Genomic DNA, 19119 nt, shown 5'->3' with positions numbered 1-19119 from the left:
GGTGGTCTGAACATGAAACAGGTCGAATAATTTGGCTGGATGTGGTCAGTTTAAATGTTAGAAGGTCAAAGATGTATTTACCTGGTCATCTTCCCTTCAGCCTTTATATTCTTTCTCCTTATATTGTTATTCTTTCATAGCAATGCAGCAGTAAAGTAAAATCCATCATGCCATCATGTGCCAAGAATTTTGGAAAACATTAGATATTATAAACACCAATCTGATTGAGAAAAGAGAAGCAGACAGGAACAAATCCACCAGCATTACCTGAACCAGGAATCCATTGCTTGACAAACAACCACATTCACCATCATCATCATCTTCATCGTTTAACGTCTGTTTTCCATGCTAGCATGGGTTGGACGGTTCGACCGGGGTCTGGGAAGCCAGGAGGCTGCACCAGGCTCCAGTCAGATCTGGCAGTATTTCTACAGCTGGATGCCCTTCCTAACGCCAACCACTCCGTGAGTGTAGTGGGTGCATTTTATGTGCCACCAGTACAGGTGCCAGGGGAGGCTGGCAACGGCCACGATCGATTGGTGGTTTTTACATGCCACCAACACGGAAGCCAGTCAAGGCAGCGCTGGCATCAGCCACATACAGATGGTGCTTTTTATGTGCCATATGTGGCCGATGCCAGCGCCGCCTTGACTGGCTTCCATGTTGGTGGCACGTAAAAACCACCAACCGAGCAGTAAAGTAAAATCCATCATGCCTAGATATTATAAGCACTGATCTGATTGAGAAAAGAGAAACAGATCGGAACAAATCCACCAGCATTACTTGAACCAGGAATCCATTGCTTGACAAAGAGCCACATTACTGACTGAAATACTTATCGTGCCCTCCTTTGAAACTGGATGCCATAATTTTGAATCTACTATTTAAGCTCTGCCATTTTACTCTCATAACGTAATTCTTCTGTCATTTAGTGCTCTGCTATTTTATATAATATTGAACAGAGTTCTAAGTCTGTGACAAACCATATTGAGACAATAAAGTTTAAATGGTAGAACCAAATTACAGAATCTAATTTCAGAAGATACAGATCTTCTCCAGAATAATTAGTTACGCAATTGTCCAGGCAGGCAATAAATGGATTGGTTCAGTCCCATAAGAAGACCCTTCTCTCTTTTCTGTCATTTTCAATATCATTTACATTAAAATCTTGAGAATTAATTCATAATTAGGAAATCCTCTAACGAAGAAATGGCATCAAACTCTTAATTGACCAGAGTTAAGAGAAATACTGATTTATTTCATCACCTCATATTTCTGCGTAACCGGTTCAAATCCTACACCGGTTGCTTTCACTTTTATCTTTCATCTTGTATATCTTACTTGTTTCTGTCATTAGACTGTGGCCATGCTGGGGCACCACCTTCAGGAATGTTTAGTTGAATGAATCAATTCAAGTGCCTTTTATTTAATTTTTTTTTTAACCTGGTACTTATTCTGTTGGTCTCTTTTGTTGAGCTGCTAAGTTACAGGGACATAACCAAACCAACAGCAGTTGTCAAACAGTGTTGGTGGTGATGGGAGGAACTCAGACACAGATACACACACACATACATTTTCAGAAGTTTATCATTTAAATATATATGAGCATGCCTAGATATGTAATTATATGCATGAGAATACATACATAAAACATGCAAATCTGCACATACATACATACATCCCACCCTTACACATTCGACCCCACCTTCCCCATCCCACTCACCCCATCCCTTACACACACACACACATACCCCACATCTACCCTCACCCTCTGCCTACACACATACCTCACCTCTACCTCCACCCTCAGCCTAACCCACATCCCACCCATGCTTTCGCCACTCTTGTCTCCCCACCTCTCAACACCATCACACCACACCACACACTACTACACCTTACACCACAATACCACACAACATATCACAACCACCCCACCCCATCCCTTACACTCACGCCGACATACCCCACCTCTACCCCCACCTTCAGCCTAACCCACACCCCACCCTTGCTTTCCCCACTCTCGCATCCCCCACCTCCCAACACCATCACACCACTACACCTTATACCACCATACCACACAATACATCACATATACTATACACCACCAGGCACAGATCAGCATTGACCACTTCCCAGACCCATATTTTCACACCTACACATACACACGCGCACACGTCAAGATCACCAGCCCTCTTCCACATGCACACACAAACAAACTCTTATACACATGCACACGCACCTTCATTTTGGGATCACCTCTACTTTATTATCTCCCCTTCTCTCTAGCTCTCCTTTGAGACCCTTCTGTCCAGTCTTCGCCATGATAGATCGCTATTTTCTCTCCTTGTTTCTTTCTGTGTTCCTTTCTGTAGAAGAGCGTAGGTTCGAAACGCAAAAGATTTTTTCAATTCCCGAGCATCTGTTTGTTGTCTACACCACCTGTCTACACCACCTATCTTCGTCTTTTGTTTTTTTGTGAATTCTCCCCATACATATATACATATATACATACATGCATAAATGCATACATACATGCATATATACATACATACATTAATACAAAAATATACTGTTGTTGATGTTGAAATTCCAATGAAGGATGCTTGGACCTAGGTTAGAAATCAGTTCTTTCTCAAGTGGCAAAATATCTTGAAATAAACTGAATAATGATATACATACATACATACATATACATACCAGATGTTAACATAAAGCTGAAGATCAGTGAAAAAGAGAACACCTATGCTGAACTATTGAGAAATCTGCAGTTACTCTATCCAGATTACAAGTTCAGGTTTATACCTGTAATTAATGGGGCCCTGGGATATGTAACATACTGCCTAAATACCAATCTTGAGAAATTAGGCTTCTCAAAAACAGAAAGGAGAAAGCTGATTCGAAGACTGCAGATCCAGTCCATCACTGTAACTGTAAAAATCTGTAAAACTTTCCAGAAGTTTATCATTTAAGTATATATGAGCATGTTTAATCATCATCATTTAACATCCGCTTTCCATGCTGGCATAGTTTGGACAGTTTGACTGAGGACTAGCAAGCCTGGAGGCTGCACTAGGTTCCAGTCTGATTTGGCAATGTTTTTACAGCTGGATGCCCTTCCTAACACCAACCACACCGGAGTGTAGTTTTTGAGTATACATACATAAAACGAAACATAAAAATCTGCACATATACATACAAGCAAAAATACTCTGTTGTTGATTTTGAAATTCCAATGAAGGAGCCTTAGATTTAGTTTAGAAACTGATTCTTTCTCTATTGGCAAGAAATCTTGGAATAAAACTGAAGAATTACATACATACATACAATGGGCTTCTTTTCAGTTTCCATCTACCAAATCCATATAATGGCACTGAACCTGGAACCATGTGGTTGGCAAGCAAGCATCTTACCACACAGCCACACTTGTGCCTGACTTAAAAGTATTTTTTTAAAACTATACTTTCATGAATATTTTGTCTCTTAAATTCTTGATTGAAGCTATTTCACATTTATAATAGAACTGATGCTTAAAACTGTATATAAGTGATGACATTCAATTTTCTCATAAATCAAAAAGAAATCAATAGCAAGTCAGAAGAGTTTAGATAATTCTCTCACCACAGGTATTAAAATAATTACCTTTGAACCAATAAGACAAGCCTCTATGCGACTATTCTACTTGCTACAAATTGCAACCGAAATCTTCCATTCGTCTCTCCCTATCATAGAGAGATAGAAAGATAGATATCATCATCATCGTTTTAATGTCTCCTTTTCCTCTCTTGTGGTGTCTGCAAAGAATATTTACCAACTTAGCTACTTAGTCGTTAGGCTGCTTCTTTCTTACAAGACTATTTATATTTCTGAAATTTATTGTTTCAAAAACTCTATATTATTATTTTTTCTCTCTTAATGTTAAAAAGAAGTAAATTAAAGAGGAGATAGAAGTAGGTTCAGGCGTGGCTGTGTGGTAAGTAGCTTGCTTACCGATCACATGGTTCCGGGTTCAGTCCCACTGCGTGGTTGTTGCCAGTGATGATGATGATGAATAAAATACACTCAATACACCCTGAAATGCATAAGCAATGGTTAAGCTAAGGGTCAGCTTCCAGAACCTGTTGCCAAACATGGACGTTTCAAATACAAAGGGATAATCTGCACCTGCTGGAATTATCAAGGGATAATTCACTATGAGTTCATCCCAGATGCTGAACCATTAAAGCCAACCTGTACTCTGAGCAGCCAGAGCAGATGTATGCCATTGCATATATATAGGAAGGTCCATTATTTACATTATTTACATTTGATGGTATTTGTCCTCATCTTTTTTGTTATTAACACAACATTTCGGCTGATATATCCTCCAGCCTTCTTCAGGTGTCTTGGGGAAATTTCAAAACTGGGTTCTCATTCCTAAAGTATTTTCGATGTTAATATTATTATTATTATTGTTTTTGTTCCCTTCTTTCTTCAAATTTTCTTCCATTTCTTGCCGTGTTTTCCATACACCTAGGGCATTTTATTGTTATTATTATTATCATTATTATCATTATTATTCAGGTCACTGCCTGAAATTGAACTCGGAATCTTGGGGTTAGTAACCCATGCTCTTAACCACTTAACCATATATATGCCTGTGGGTATATGGCATAGTGGTTCCTCATCTCTTAAATATAGAACTGTATAGGAAGGTCATCCGACCCCAGAAACCATCCCAGAAATGAAACACATAAACAAATCAGACCCTTGACCCATAGAAGAGGACAGTGAAGTTAGCACGCCGGGCGAAATGCTTAGCAGTATTTCATCTGCCGCTACGTTCTGAGTTCAAATTCCACCAAGGTCATCTTTGCCTTCCATTCTTTCGGGGTCAACTTTGCCTTTCATTCTTTCAAGGTCGATTAAATAAGTACCAGTTACGCACTGGGGTCGATATAATCGACTTAATCCATTTGCCCTCTCTGTGTTTAGCCCCTTGTGGTAGTAAAGAAATTGGTATTTCGTCTGCCGTTACGTTCTGAGTTCAAATTCCGCTGAGGTCGACTTTGCCTTTCATCCTTTTGGGGGTCGATTAAATAAGTACCAGTTACGCTCTGGGGTCGATATAATCGAATTAATCCGTTCGTCTCTCCTTGTTTGTCCTCTCTGTGTTTAGCCCCTTGTGGGTAGTAAAGAAATAGGTATTTTGTCTGCCACTACGTTCTGAGTTCAAATTCTGTCGAGGTCGACTTTGCCTTTCATCCTTTCGGGGTCGATTAAATAAGTACCAGTTACGCACTGGAGTCGATATAATCAACTTAATCTGTTTGTCTGTCCTTGTTTGTCCTCTACGTGTAGCCCCTTGTGGGTAATAAAGAAATAGGTATTTCGTCTGTGTTTACATTCTGAGTTCAAATTCCACTGAGGCCGACTTTGCCTTTCATCCTTTTGGGGTCGATTAAATAAGTACCAGTTATGCACTGGGGTCGATATAATCGACTTGGTGCATTTGTTTGTCCTCTCTGTGTTTAGCCCCTTGTAATTAGTATAGAAATAGGTATTTTGTCTACCGCTATGTTCTGAGTTCAAATTCTGCCAAGGTCAATGTTGCCTTTCATCCTTTCGGGGTCGATTAAATATGTACCTGTTACGCTCTGGGGTCGATATAATAGACTTAATCCATTTGTCTGTCCTTGTTTGTCCTCTCTGTGTTTAGCCCCTTGTGGGCAGTAAAGAAATCAGAAGAGGACAGCGACTTAAAATGTAAACCGTTATGGCAGTCAGACATAAGACAATGACAATGCAGATGTAACACTTGTAACTAAATTTTGCCCTTCAGTTCTGATACAGGATGAATGTCACAACATCACAAAATTGATTGAACAACATGAAATAGTTAGAACAATGTCAACAAATTGCCAATATGTAAAGTAATTCATCTCATTTTATCCCTTTATTCTATCAATGATTTCTCATTAAAATGTCTGTTAGAATTTGCTTTCAGTTTAATTATTTCCCAGTGTTCATCAATTCAAATGGTTTCTTTGCATGTTTGTCTTCTGATTAGTCACATCCTTAGTATTATTATCAGCCATTCTATAACAAATGGTGGAATTTTTGTAAAACACATCAGCTGCTTCCTCTAATCCGGTCTACTATTTGCTTCTTTAGTTGACATCTCAAATACAATTTTACACCTGAACGCTTTGATTATATAATACTAACTTTATAATTGTTAGTTTTCTCAAGCTAATATATTTATCAAACGCAAAGTAAAAAATATTCGTAGTCGCAACTGTCTAAGTTATTCCTTTTTATTTCAGATCATTTATATGTAGAGACAAGAAATCATCAATAAATACATAATTTCTCAGACACATTTTTTAATAAATTAATTTTTTCTTTTATTTTTCTGTGTAAATCAAAGTTGTTTTATATATGTATATAGGCGCAGGAGTGGCTGTGTGGTAAGTTGCTTGCTTACCAACTGCATCGTTTTGGGTTCGGTCCAACTGTGTGACAACTTGCACAAGTGTATTCTACTATAGCCTCAGGCTGACGAAAGCCTTGTGAGGGGATTCCGTAGATGGAAACTGAAAGAAGCCCATTGTATATATATATATATATATATATAGATAGATAGATAGATTGATAGATAGCTGTGTGTGTGCATTTGTCTGTCTGTGTTTGTTCCTTCACCATCACTTGACAAGCGATGTTGGTGTACTTACATCATTGTAACCTAGCGCTTCAGCAAAAGAGACCAATAGAATGAGTACTAGGCTCACAAAGAATAAATCCTGGGGTCGATCTGTTCGAATAAAGGAGGTGCTCCAGCATGGCTGCAGTCAAATGCCTGAAACAAGTAAAACAAGAAAAAAGTAAATAAATATACATATATATATATATATATATATATATAATATATATATATAAACATATACATACATATATATTATATATGTGTGTGTGTGTGTGTGTAAGTATGTATGTATATAGATAGATAGATAGATAGACAGACAGACAGACAGATAGATAGATAGATAGATAGACAGACAGACAGACAGACAGTTAGATAGATAGATAGATAGATAGATAGATAATATAATATAATATTATATATTGTAATATAATGTAATATACTATTAATATATTGCAATGTATTTTAAATTGCAGATCTGCCTTGCAGTTAGTTTTAACTCTGACAGATCGAAAATTTTGATTCAATCAAAGACTTTACCGTAAATGTTTCTCTTGTTTTATGATACTTGTTAAGAGGTTACAATTGTGTTGTGGTGAATATGTTAAATAATTAATAAGAGAAAGAATTATCTTCAACAGTGTTTATTAATAATACAAGACATCTTCAATATACATAATGCGTAATTTGTTATATATATATATGTAGGTTGTGTGTAGAAATCAAGAAATAATAAAAATGTCAATGAGAGGTGGAATACCTCGCAAATGAGAAATAGAGAAATATTGTGGCAGTCACAAGAGGAATAATCTTTTGGAGAGAAAAACGGAGAATGGAAATTATCTTAATTAAATGTAGGTCTAAAGATTCATGGCCTCTAGCTTAAATAGCATTAATTCTCTCCAGGGAGATGAACTCCGTGGTTTATATTAGCCAGTTAATGTTTTCTAGAATGTCCCATGAGGCTTTGGGGTTTAAAAGTTAAACTGTTATTTTTATCATTCATATTGCACGTAAAAGACTCCATTTGAGCGTGATCGTTACCAGCGTCGCCTTACTGGCACTCGAGCCCTGTGCTAGTAGGGTATTAAGAGCACCATCTGAGCGTGATCGTTGCCAGAGCGGCTTTCTAGCCTCCATGCCGGTGGCACGTAAAAGACACCATTCAAGTGTGATCATTACCAGCATTGCCTTACTGGCACTCAAGCCCCATGCTAGTAGGGTATTAAGAGCACCATCTGAGTGTGATCGTTGGCAGAGTGGCTATATGGCCTCCATGCCGATGGCATGTAAAAGACACCATTTGAGCGTGATCGTTACCAGCATCGCCTTACTGGCACCTGTGCCGGTGGCATGTGTAAAAGATTCGAGTGAGGTCATTGCCAGTGCCGCCTGACTGGCCCCGTGCCAGTGGCACATAAAAGCACCCACTACACTCTTGGAGTGGTTGGTGTTAGGTAGGGCATCCAGCTGTAGAAACTCTGCCAGATCAAGATTGGAGCCTGGTGCAGCCATCTGGTTCGCCAGCCCTCAGTCATACGTCCAACCCATGCTAGCATGGAAAGCAGACGTTAAACGATGATGATGATGATGATAATTTGGTGAGCTAGTTCTTATAGTTGAATCTACAGGGGAATTAGGGAGGAAATTTAAGGCATGGAAACTAAATCTTGAATCGAGAAGGTTTGAGGTAAACTTTGCAAAGACTAAGGCCTTAGTAATGAGAAAAGATGTCAGGATTCTGATATATCAGAGAAATGGCCTTGCAGGATATGTAGAAAAGTCGCCGAGGTCGACTTTGCCTTTCATCCTTTCGGGGTCGATTAAATAAGTACCAGTTGATATAATCGACTTAATCCATTTGTCTGTCCTTGTTTGTCTTCTCTGTGTTTAGCCCCTTGTGGGTAGTAAAGAAATAAGGATATGTAGAAAAGGAGTTGGTATAAACTCCACATGCTGGACTCAATTTAAGCTATGGATGCACAAGATGTGTGTCCATAGCTTGTGGAATCACAGGCTGGTTATCAAGGAATGTAAGCTTCATATGTGACAAACGCACTGGAGCAGAATGTTCTATGAGCTATGAGCATGTGTTTTTAACTATAGACCTGGATTAACAGGAGTCCAGTGAAGGGATTTGACTAACGGAAACTGAAAGAAGCACATTCTCTTTCTTTCTTTCTTTCTCTCTCTCTCTCTGCATCTATCTGATACATGATCCCTACTAATCATTTTTTTCCTTTCCTGTTTTTTTTCTTTTTTTTTCTTTCCTTTTTACGATCACTTTTGATCGAAAACCTACCCCACTTTTCTTTTTTTCTCTCCCCAAAAAAGAAAAGCTCTACTTTGTAATCTGTCTCGTCTGTGTGCAGCCCTGTGTGGCTAATAAAGAAACATATCTATCTATCGATCTGTCTATGTGTGTGTGTGTGTGTTTCCGTGTTATAGTAGCTGTAAAACTTCACAAGCTCTTACTCACAGTTTCACATAAATGATCATTTTCCTGATATTGGTTTACATGAAAATCTGAGCAACGGTTTGTGAAGTTCTACAGCTTCAATAAAACACTATCTTTTATTTTCCTTTTCATTTTCAAATTCTCCTTTTGTCCAGGCCAAGAACAAACCATTGTATTTGGTATTTGTTGACTCAGAAAAAGCTTTTGAAAGAATATCCTGCTGTGTGATATACTGGGTTCTGAAGAAATTAGGAGCAGATGATTGGCTTCTGAAAGCCTTATAAGCCATGTACAGAGGTTTTGTCAGTAAGGTGAAAGTCAACCATGAGTCTAATGATGAATTTAGGGTTCAGTTCTCAGTCCCCTCCTATTCATCATCATCCTCCAGGCCATTATAGGGGAATTCGAGACTGGCTGCCTCTGGGAACTGTTATATGATGATCATCATGCTCTTATAGGAGATTCTGTAACAGAACTAGAAAAGAAATTCCAGGTGTGGAAGCAAAACCTAGAATCAAAAGGCCTAAAAATTAACTTAGCAAAGACTAAGCTTCTAGTTTGCAAGAAAACAGACAGGACCCTTCCTCCATCAAGTAAACAGCTCTACTCAATACATAGATAGGGTGTAGGTAGTAATTCCATACACTGTATCCAGTGTCAGTTATGGATACACAAAGTGCAGTGGAATAATAGGAAGGTCATCAGAGAAGGTAGTGTTCATATGTGGAAGAGGCACTGGAGCCATAAAAACTATAGATACTCAGGAAATTGATTTTCTCAAATGCCCCGAAGGCTCTTTAGAGGTAGTGGGCAATGTTGGCTACCGGTGGGGGGGATGGGGCGCTGATTAGCTGTAGGGGAGGATACACAGAAAGTATAGTCACTAGAATAAGAAGAAGATGGAGAAAATTCAGTGAGATTTTACCTCTTTTGGCAACCATTGGTTTCTTTCTTCAAATGAATGGAAGATTGTATGGTGCATGTATGCAAACAGCAATACTACATGGCAGTGAGATGCGGGCCCTGAATGCAGAAGACATGCAATGGCTAAAGAGGAAAGAAGCTAGAATGCTCTGCTGAATGTGCAATGCCAGTGTATATGTGTGACGGTACTAGTATATTCAGGGAGAAGTTGGGCATAAGAGGAATTTGATGCTGTGTACAACAGATGAGACTGTGCTGGTTTGGTCATGTGATGTGTATAAATGTAGAGTGTTGCATATAGAAGTTCCAATCACTTAAAGTAGATGGAGCTTGTGGAAGACTGGGAGAGCCAGAAAGACAGTGGATGAAGAACTGAAGGCCGATCTCAAGACACTGAGCCTTACGAAGAAGAGGACAAAGGACTGAGATATCTGGCACATTGCTCTATTCAAGCAGTCCTGCACACCACAGCAGAATTGATACTGGTGCTGGTGCCACATAAAAGGTGCCCAGTACACTCTGTGGAGTGGTCGGCATTAGGAAGAGCACCCAAATGTAGAAACCATGCCAGAACAGAAGAGTGGAGACTGACAAGGCTGCTGACGAAGCCACTGGCTTTTACCAGTTCTGGTCAAACCATCGAAAACAGGTGCTAAATGATGATGATATTGATGTACACAAATGTGTGTATGTGTGTTTATATATATATATAATAATAATATAATAATAATAATAATAATAATAATAATAATTGTGTACAGTGCTCAGGTGCACTACAACTCATCTAAAGTGTATATATAATCAGGTGTAGTTTCGGCGGATTTCGGAAAGCATGAGGGCCTTTAAGGATGCAGTGTCATGGCAGTCAACAACTGACGCAGGCAGTTTACTCCATGCTTCAGCAACTCTGAGCGTGAAAAAATGTTTCCGAAAGTCATGGGAGCTGTGTTGTTTTCTGACTTTGTAGGCATGTCCACGTGTGTTAGACACATGGAGATCAAAAAGGTGTTCAGTGTTGTTGTTGGTGAGATGGTTGATAACCTTGTGGGTGTTTACCAAGTCCGTCGCCAAACGCCGGAGCTTCAGTGAATCCATGCCCAGGGAAACAAGGCGCTCAGAATATGGTAGGTGTCTGATGGAGGGTATGCGTTTGGTTGCACGTCTCTGAATGTGTGTATATATATATATATATATATGTGTGTGTGTGTGTGTGTGTGTGTATGTATGTATTGGTATATATATATATATATATATATATATATACACACACACACACAAACACACACACACATATATATAATCATATATGTTTGTATGCATGCACTCATGTGTGTTTGCATCTCCTTGTCTTGACATTCTACTGACAAAGGCTTTGGTAGGTCTGAGACTATAGTAGAAGCTGCTTGTCCAAAGTGCCACACAATAAAACTGAACCCAGAACCATGTGGCTGGAAAGCAAGGTTCTTCTCCCACAGCTACGCCTGCATTTATATGCATATCTTTCTCTTACACACTTAATTAGAAAACCCCCTCTAAACCTCTGCCAAAACAACATTACTCTTCATTATCATCGTCATCATCATCATCATCCATCCTCCTCCTCCTCCTCCTCATCATCATCATCATCATCCTCATCCATCATCATATATACATCATCATCATCCATCATTTTAAATCCGAGTTTTGTTCACGTTAACAGAGGTGGCTGGATCTACCTCAATGCCATAGCAACCACCATCACACCATCTTGCCAGGTTTTGGGCATCCCCCCTTCTCAAGCTAACCTTCCCAATCTCTTCCTCCACCTGTCCCCTCCACATTTTCCTCGGTCTACCTTGCTTTCGCAGTCCATTTACCCCAAACTCTAGCACCCTTTTCAGAACATGCTCCTCATCCCTCCTCAACACATGCCCATACCACCCCACTCCATTCGCCCTTGCCAGTCATTCTACTCTCATTACTTTCTTTTACGTGTTCTAGTCATTTGACTGTGGCCATGCTGGAGCTCCGCCTTTAGTCAAGCAAATCGACCCCAGGACTTATTCTTTATAAGCCTAGTACTTATTCTATCGGTCTCTTTTGCCAAACTGCTAAGTTACGGAGCCGTAAACACACCAGCATCGGTTGTCAAGCAATGTTTGGGGGGACAAATACAGACACACAAACATATGCACACACACACATATATACATATATATATATATGACGGGCTTCTTTCAGTTTCCGTCTACCAAATCCACTCACAAGGCTTTGGTTGGCCTGAGGCTATAGTAGAAGACACTTGCCCAAAGTGTCATGCAGTGCGACTGAACCCGGAACCATGTAGTTGGTAAGCAAGCTACTTACCACACAGCCACTCCTGCACCACTGCAGAAAACAATTCAACATCTTTTTAAAAAGAATGCTTCTCATGCACAGAAGCCATAGATTCCATTTTCTGCTTCCAATAAAACAAAACCCAAGACTTGCCAATTGCTAGCAACCATTTTATTTTACTTGTATCATAAAAGTATTTTAGACAAACCACTCAAACACTTAATTTCTGTCTCGTACGAGTGCATTGGAAATGGTCCCCAACTAAAATGGAACGTGTTATAATATTCTGAAAGGGTGGCAAAGAAAAAAAATGTTTCAGTTTTGAAATATTAGATAAAATATAAAACGTTGATGAATATATTATATTAATAAGACATTGGGATACCGTTTACATCACGGCATTTACATAAATATATCATACAATAAACCACAAGCAGGAGTAGCGGTAACAGCATCCCATCGTAACTTTTACATACAATACACAACAGGCAAGCCATCAATAAACATTACATGTAAGGGCTACAGCACAGCGTATTCATAAACATGTTACATAATAAATTCTATTTACGTAAATATGTTACAGTAAGCTATGAGGCACAAGGGCCATCGTATATCATGCGTCAATATATTGCATAACAGCTATAGAAACGAGGGCTACGATACAGTTACATAAATCTTTTGTCATTTATATATTGCTTGTATCTGTCATTAGGCTGTGGCCATGCTGGAGCACCGTCTTGAAGAATTTCTATGTGAATCAATCAAACCAAGTACTTTTTGCTTTTATTTATTTATTTACTTTTTTAAGACCTGTACTTATTCTATCAGAACGTTCTGAGTTCAAATTCTGCTGAGGTTGACTCTGCCTTTCATCCTTTCAGGGTCAATTAAATAATTACCAGTTACACACTTGGGGCTATGTAATCGATTTAATCCCTTTGTCTGTCCTTGCTTTTTCCTTTCTATGTTTTGACCCCTCTGGGCAATAAAGAAAGGGTTAAAAAACCATACATAGAAAAAAACCTGGTTGACAGGCCTTTAATCAGATTTCTTCCAGATAAAGGTTAGTTGACTTAAGATTAAACGTCAACAAGATGGAAGATCTAAGTAAGCTTATCTTTCACTTTTAGGCCAAAATTATTTTTTAAAAAAAGGGAAAGAAAAATTCCATAGAATTGTAATTTAAACTATTGAGCTGAGAACATTACTTTCAGGTTGCTCCAGTCCACTCAGCTGTAATTGGATCACACTGCCACAGACTGCCTTGCCTGGAAACAGGTGAAGGGTATCTGGCCATAGAAAATCTGCCTCAACAAATACCACCCAACCCATGCTGGCACACAAAAATCAGACGTTAAACATTTATGATGATGAAAGATAACACTGAGGCTCCCTCATTTGCTTGTTTTCCATTTCCATGACTTGGAGCACCCAGATGTGAAGTGTTTAAAGGGCTACCCAGAATATGGCTTTCATTTGATATTTAAACGACAGTCTGTGTTTTAAAAGGAATAGGGAGAGTTTAAGAAAAAAACAAAAGACGAAGACAGGTGGTGTACAAAACAAACAGGGAAAAAGTCTTTTACGTTTCGAGCTTACGCTCTTCTACAGAAAGGGACACAGAAAAAACAAGGAGAGAAAAAAATGTGTGTAGTGGCTAACGATCTATCATAGCAATATATATATATAGGGAGAGTTTACAAAAAAAACAAAAGATGAAGACAGATGGTGTACAAAACAAACAGATGCATTAGTATAACGCTCAGGAACAGAAAAAGTCTTTTATGTTTCGAGCCTATGCTCTTCTACAGAAAGGGACACAGAAAAAACAAGGAGAGAAATAAATGTGTGTAGTGGCTAACGATCTATCATGGTGACTGGTCGCAGTCGTACATGTTGATCCTGTCATTTCTTACCACACACGAACTTCTCCACTGGACTCTTTATCTACTTTTTATCTACTCTTTATCTACCCTTTACGGATTCTCATTTGGATATTTACCCTCCGGCTGCACCTCTCCTACATACAGATCACTGTGGACTCTACTCTTGATTTTAAAAGGAATGGTCTCTAACATTGATTATTTATTACGTAAAATGCTGAGACTGAATGGATAGAGTCTAATCTAATTGAAAATCTTTAAACATCTTCAAATGTTTTTCCAGACTAATTCTATAAATAACTGGACTGATGTTAAGTACATTGCCAGTAATTTCAAACAAACTTTATGAAACTTTAATAAGTTATAATTCATAATTTTTTAAATGAAAAATATGTTGGAACTGTGAGATATTAGAGAAAGATTGGCAAAGGAATACATTAGTCAGGTTTCGGATGTTGTGAAATATGAGAACATAATGGTTGTTATGACAATCAGTGTAAACAAAAATAAACTTTGAAAAATTGAAGAAGTAACCAGGAAAATAATTGTCAGAGGAGAAGAAATAGAGTTAGAAAAGTTTCAAAATGGAGGTCTTCATTTGATGCATTTTTCCTGCAAAGTACTTTATATGAAAAGCTCATGAGATAATTTGTAGAAGATTTGTTCTTTATAAGATATCATTCCTGGAAATGGATTTTAGCTAGTTTCAGTTTCTGTAGGTGTAAGAATGGTCCCATGGTTAAGGAGCTCACTTTACAATTTGCCTTAACCCTCTAACATTCAGCTTACTCTGTCAAATGTCAATTATTACATAGGCACAGGAGTGGCTGTGTGGTAAGTAGCTTGCTTACGAACTACGTGGTTCTGGGTTCAGTCCCACTGCGTGGCACCTTGGGCAAGTGTCTTCTGCTATAGCCTCGGACCGACCAAAGCCTTGTGAGTGGATTTGGTAGACGGAAACTGAAAGAAACCCATCGTATATATGTATATGAATATAGATATGTATGTGTGTGTGTCTGTGTTTGTCCCCCCTACATCGCTTGACAACCGATGTTGGTGTGTTTATGTCCCCGTAACTTAGTGGTTCAGCAAAAGAGACCGATAGAATAAGTACTAAACTTAAAAAGAATAAGTGCTGGGGTCGATTTGCTCGACTAAAGGTGGTGCTCCAGCATGGCCACAGTCAAATGACTGAAACACATAAAAGAGTAAAAGATTATTCATATTGTTTCGAATCAATCATGTATTATCTTGTAGCTTTGAGATTTTGATGATTGTGAGTATTTTGATTTAGAATGACTGAGACCGCTGGAGATATGCTGTGATTGAGAAGACCCGGCAAATAAAATGAGATCACAGCCGTAGCCTATACCAGTTTCGCATAACCAGCCCATTTAAATAGTTCCCTTGAATCGTCAGGGGACATGCCATACTTGAGGAGACCTATTGTGTCAAGTACAATCAAAATCATCATCATCATCATCATCATCATCATCGTTTAGCGTCTGCTTTCCATGCTAGCATGGGTTGGACGGTTCAACTGGGGTCTGGGAAGCCAGAAGGCTGCACCAGGCCCAGTTTGATCTGGCAGTGTTTCTACGGCTGGATGCCCTTCCTAACGCCAACCACTCCATGAGTGTAGTGGGTGGTTTTTACGTGCCACCGGCACAGGTGCCAGACGAGTCTGGCAAACGGCCATGTTCGGATGGTGCTTTTTATGTGCCACCAGCACGGGGGCCAGGCGAGGCTGGCAACGGCCATAATCTAAATCAAAAATCAAAATCACAATCAAAAATGGAAACTGTAGTTTTGGCTGATGCCAATGCTGCCTTACTGGCATCCAGCAGTAAAAATCATGTCAAAGAAGATGATGGAGCTTGATGCAGGCTTTCGGCTTGCCAACTCTTGTCAAACCATCCAGAAAATGACAGTGTGGAAGATGGACATTAAACGATGATGATGATGATGACTATCTTGATGATGATGATGATGATGGCGATGACGATGATGATGATGATGACGATGATGACAATAATGATGATGATGATGACGATGACAACGATGATGACTATGATGATGATGATGATGATGACTATGATTATTATTATTATAATGATGATGACTATGATGATGATGATGATGACTATTATGATTATTATTATCATAATGATGATGACTATGATGATGAGGAGGAGGAGGATGATTATGATGATGATGATGATGATGATGATGATGATGATTATGATGCCGATGTTGATGATGATGATGATGACAATGACGACAATGATGATATCGATGATGACGATTATAATGATAATGATAATGATGATAATGACGACGAGGATGACAACAACGATAATGATGATGATGATGCTGATGAGGACTATGATGATAATGATGATGATCACGATGACAATGACAATGATGGTGATGATGATGAGGACAATGACAATGACAATAATGCTGATGATGATAATGATGGTGATGGTGATGATGATGAAAAAATAAGCGAGGTGATATCAACTGCGGGGTCAATATCTTCTTTTATCTTAGATGGGCATTGACCAACTGCATTTATACATACTCTTTGGCAGTTTGCATTTGAATGACAGAAAGGGCAGAGTCCTACATTAAACGTTTTTGCAGTATTTAGTCATTTTCCTTCATTTCTTAAATCCCACAAAGAATCACATCTGCCATTCCTTTCTCTAACATATCAGTTCAAGAATGGCTGTTCTTCAAATTTCTAACAAACTGTATTTCTAACATAAAAATCTTTAACTTTCCAGTATCATTTAAGCTAAACATCAACATTGACTTCCTGAGACACATCAATAAATATCCTCTCCCTCAGACTCAGACTTTATATTTTAAATCTTTTACTATGATTTATTTGGAAAATATCGAGCAGTCACACTTTCAGTAAGTTTTCAACGTGTTTTTATCGATATCGGTTTTGTAAAAGTTACGAATAAAGTGACATAGAGAACAGTTGATAAGTTTTGGAAAAGAAGTGAAGTTGCTAATATACATACATATGCATACACACACACACACAATCACACACACACATGTATATGTATATATGTATATGTATGTATATATATATACATATATGTATATATATACGCACATATATACACACCTATATATATACATACATATATACATACGTACACACGCCCATATGTGTGTATATATATATATATACATATACATATATATATATATATATATATATATATATATATATATATATATATATATATATGTATGTATATATAGATGGGGAGATAGAGAGATATAGATAGAGATATATACATATGCATGTATATATGTGTATATATGCATATATATATATATACATGTATATATATACACTCACACACATTATATATATATACATATATATACACACACATATATGTATACACATATATATATATATACATGCACATACACACTGACACATATATATATACATATGATTTTTGAAGGAGCGTAGTTACAAACATATCAAATGTATGTGCATGCATGTATGCATGTGTGCATGTGTGTGCATGTGTGTAGGTATGCCCTGAAACAAGTTACAATGCATTTCCAAGATGAGGGCAAATATAAAAAAAACACAAGTGTTAATCAAATTGTGAATTAGAGTAGGCAAGTGAATAATTAGTCTGGAGAAATATTCGTTAAGAATCATCGGCAGACGAGTGAATCTACCTATAACGTGATGACCTAAGTAAGTGTTTTGCATTTGTTATCTGTTAATACGAGAATTATCTTGAATAAGTGCTTATTGAATAAATACAAAGACAACGGAGAAAGATAGCAGGAAGCAGATGTATAAGTGTAAAGATAAAATGGAGATTCTTTCTACGAAATTAATGAAACAAAAAAATAGAAAAGAAACTCCACCGAACAACGAATTATGCAAAAAGAATTTGTAAAGAAATATTGCCTGATAAACATTATAATACGTAAGCATTTATTAGAGATAAATGCAGAGAGTCAGATGAGAGCTAATTTATATATTCTTTATCACAAAATATTGATTATATTGTAATAAATGTTCTTATATGTTATGTAAAATAGTAAGTTTGTTTTTAAAAAAGTTTTTCTGCAATTCTATACGGGCACAGATGTGGTTCTGTGATAAGAAGTTTGCTTCCCAACTACATGGTTACCGGTTCAGTTCCACAACATGGCAACTTGGGGAAGTGATTTTTTTTTTTTTTTTTTACCATAGTCACAGGCCAACTAAACATGTGTAAGTGGATTTATCATCATCATCATCTTTAAATGTCCGTTTTCCATGCCGGTATGGGTTGGATGGTTTGACTGAGGTCTGGAGAGCCAGAGGCTGGACCAGGCTCCAATCTGATTTGGTAATGTTTCTACAGCTGGGTGCCCTTCATAACACCAACCACACCGAGAGTGCAGTGGGTGCTTTTTACATGCCACTAGCACAGGTGCCAGTCAGCCAGGCCTGGCATCTATCACGTTCAGATGGTGCTTTTTACATGCCACTGACACAAGGGCATCAATCCTATTCAGATAGAAACCAATTGTTAAGGTGATTGTAGCAAATGATTGAGTCTGGTGGATCTGAACATGATGAAGAAAAATAGAAACATTTTTGATACAACTTTTAAGAGAAAGACTGGAGCATGTCGCATACAGAAGAAATTTCATCATCATAATTTAACATCCACTTTTCCATACTAGCATGGGTCAGGGTTAGGGTTAGGAATTTGATGTTAAAAGCACCATTCGAGTGTGGTCTTTGCCAGTGTCGCCTGACTGAACCTTGTGCCAGTGCCCATTAAAAGCACCCACTCTACTCTCGGAGTGGTTGA

Source organism: Octopus sinensis, linkage group LG1 (genome assembly GCF_006345805.1).
Source record: "Octopus sinensis linkage group LG1, ASM634580v1, whole genome shotgun sequence".
In the NCBI taxonomy this organism is placed as follows: domain Eukaryota; kingdom Metazoa; phylum Mollusca; class Cephalopoda; order Octopoda; family Octopodidae; genus Octopus; species Octopus sinensis.
The sequence above is the reverse complement of the archived record's forward strand: the minus strand, read 5'-3'. Positions refer to the sequence as shown.